Below are 3,494 nucleotides of genomic sequence, written 5' to 3' on the forward strand. Positions count from 1 at the left end.
ACCAACGACTCATCCATTCGTGAGAACTTCCCCTTGTCCGAGCGAGAAGATGTTGCCACAACGGGCGGACTCATAGGAGTATCTGCAAAGTTCAACAGCAACAAGTCGGAAACCAATAGCACGAACGAAGGTAAGACATCAAAAACTGAATTACCTTCTGCTTCGATGATTGGGGGGTCGACGCCCTGGGAAGAAGGTGGCTCATTTATGGGTTGTGATGAAGACTCTAGGACTGAAGATGTATCTTTAAGCATGGTCCCATCATCAACCGGTTTGGTTGAAGTAGCCTCAGCAGAGGATGATGGAGCAGGAGTTGTTATGCCAAAGCCTTTGAAGGAGAGGCTGAGCTTTTCTGAAAAGTCCAAAAGATCATCAGTACACAGAAAAGTTTCAAATGTGGAAGAGCATACTTGTAAATAGACCAATTTAATTACCTTCCTCCTAACGATAAGATGGGCATCATCATCATCATCATCAACATCATCTTCCAGAATGGGAGATGCTGAGGCTGGCCGTTTGCGGCTTGGAGCACTCTTGGCCGTAGTTGGCCTGGCGGGGAGAGAAGAAGATGGACGAGCAGATTGTTTAGTACGACGAGAAGGAGAGGGGTTCCGAATAGACAAAGGAGTGACCAAGACAGGAGGAGGAGAAGAAATACTCGGTTGGTCTAGTGAATGAAAGGCACGATTGGCCTCAGTCGCAAATAATCTGCGCTTCACCGATGGCCAAAGTTGATCGAAAAGAGGGTGAGTAGCATGACAAGAATTAAAAGGGGCTAATGAAAAGTGGCTTGATAAGTGGAGGTTGCGAGCGTTTATAGCCTCTGCTTCCACCTTATTAATGGTATGAAAACGGTCAATTAAGTTCTTCGAATATCAAAGAGAAACAGGCCAAGTTTGGCCGAAACCAAGCTGCCGAGCAAAAAATTGGGGAGCATAAATTTCTACCCCTGCTTTGGCATTGGTCCCAGTTAAGATATCATGGAAAAGCTCCCTCCCAGTTAAGAATTGGATCCAAATGAGTAGGGAGGTGCTCGCGCTATCTATAGTGGGAGGAGGATGTACATAGTTTGGAGTCGAAAAAGGAGGAAAAGGAAAGAAGGAAGAGATTGAATCTAAAGAATAAAAGAATGAAAAAATGTCCCTTCTGGACATATTTACAGGAGTTAAGGGCTCCATAGCTAGCCCGTAACAGCTAGCAGAAAGACGAGAAATGGATGGAGCACCAAGCGATGGAAAATAGGATCTCAACCACAGTTGAGTGAACCAAAGAGGTCCACTGCCAGTAGGAGATGCGCCGTTCTTCAATTGAGCTTGAAAAAAAGCCATACCTCTATAAAGGGCAGCCAAAAACAAAGAACATAAATTCAAAGGCCTGCCACGCGCCAGTTCGTGTGCTATAGGTAAATAACTCAGAGAGGGCTTTATACTAGGCACGCACAACACATATTTATAAAGCCAAACTAAAAGGAAGGCCACTCGCTCAGCATGGGTAGGCTCAGCACTCGAGTGATTGTGGAGTGTCTGCAGGCTTGAATAAGAATCGGTATAGTTTTTACCGAATTGTGGGGTGCCACCAGAAACTAAGATGCCTGGGAAAATGGTATCGCCCAAAGGTGGTAAATTCACCAGGGCCCCAACATCCCTCAACGTAATAGACATGGGGCCAAGAGGAAAAATAAAGGTGTTATACTCAGTAGACCAAAAGCTCAAAGCAATCGAAAAGAGCGCTGAATCAAAAGTAGGGGGGCGAATAGAGACTTCCAACAAATCAGAAATCCTAGCGCTATCAAAAAGTGCCTTAGTAGGACCATGACCCATAAGACGAGCATGCCACCTACGAAAAGCTACGTCAGATTTAGGCCAAGTGCGAATACCTCTTTCGCGAAGTGGCCCCAGCGGTAGAGAGTTCAGAAAAGGAGGGCCATGAGTGCAAGGAAACAGCTGACCCACCGCCGCCTGTTCAACTGCCTCCGCATTGTTGAAGAAAGGACCCAAGTAAAACTCATTACGTCCAACATCGACGGGCGTGAGAAAACTTGGGGTTACGTATGGACGACTCAGAAGTTTCTGAAAGTCATCAAAACTAAGGGAGTCGCTAGCCTGAGATTGTGAAGCAGCCATTGAAGAAGGAACGGAGCTTTTCAGAGTTACGTAACAAGGAAGCAAAAGATGAACAGTGAATCGTGAAAGAGACACAAGAAATATGAGGCGTGGTTTGGTAGCAGTGAAATGGCGTGTTTGGGGTTTATAAGGGTTTGCAAAGCGACGCACCTTTTCAAGTTATAGAGGGAAACAATGATTGAAATTCTTTGGGAATTTCGAACGTTGCTGGAAACATGAAGTGAATATGGCAAAATTCAATAATTATTATTAATTCTGCCATATTGGGGGTAATTGTTGACACATAAAAATTCAGCACAAATCGAACAGCCCAAAGAGTAAAGCCCAATTGGAGGATCTCCAAATCAGATAGCCCAAAGCACGAAGTCCAATTGAACGAATCAAGGTGAAGGCCCAAATAAGGGGCCCAAGAGTGCAGTAGCGCCATCGCCCAAGTTTGCAAGTCGCTCAGAATCTGAACGAATGAAGTGTCATACGGTCGCCCAGAGCTGTTATTCTATTCTCGCCCAAACCTTCAAGTCGCCCAAGGTATCAACAAACATAACGCATTATGATGCAGTTATTGAGGCAGTTGCTAAAGTAGCCTTATCACGTTCCACGACTCAAGGGATTCAATCGAAAGCGGTTGAACGATGCAGGATAATGGCAGCAGTTAAAAGGCAGTTTCATGACAAAATGGCCACTACAAAGAAAGTGAGTAGTTATAGGGCGATCAAGCAGTTTTTAGAGCAGTTAATCACAAAGGGATCGCCTATGAAGTATAAAAGGGAGAAATGACATAGAAGCAAAGGACCGAATCCAAAACTCCCGAACAGAGAATATGTAATTTTCATTTCTTTAGCTTTTAGACTTAAACACTTTCTTTTCTGTAACTCGTGTGCTTGCGCCCCTTGGAGGCACGTTGTTTTTCGTTTCTAATTGTAAAGTTCATCGCCAATAAAAGAACACCCCTTTTTGGGACTTTGTCTCAAGAGGTTTTGTCCCTTACACAATCGTCTGATTCTCTTTAATTGTTAGCGAATTAACCCGCGCGAAACAGTATGTATATAAATCTGATTCAGCCACACCTTTTTATTCCCTACAGCAACAATGTTAGACTTCAGACAAACTCCAATTCTTCTCCAATTTCTCACCGAACAATCCTTTGGTCATTGGTTGGCTCTCGATTTCTCTCCTATAATTTCACAAGACAGCTACTTTTATGTATTCTCCTCTTGCTGCTGCTAACAATTGTATGTGCTTCTATTCAATTCTCTTCCAATGGTAGGCCTCTTTTTTTTCTCAATGCGTGAATTTGAGGGTAATTCCAGCCAAGTCACACACCAATTCCCCCCCCCCCCCCCCCCCCCCCCCCCCCCAAAATCTTTTGCC

The sequence above is a fragment of the Olea europaea genome, unplaced genomic scaffold, assembly GCF_002742605.1.
Source record: "Olea europaea var. sylvestris unplaced genomic scaffold, O_europaea_v1 scaffold1737, whole genome shotgun sequence".
NCBI classification, from domain to species: Eukaryota; Viridiplantae; Streptophyta; class Magnoliopsida; order Lamiales; family Oleaceae; genus Olea; species Olea europaea.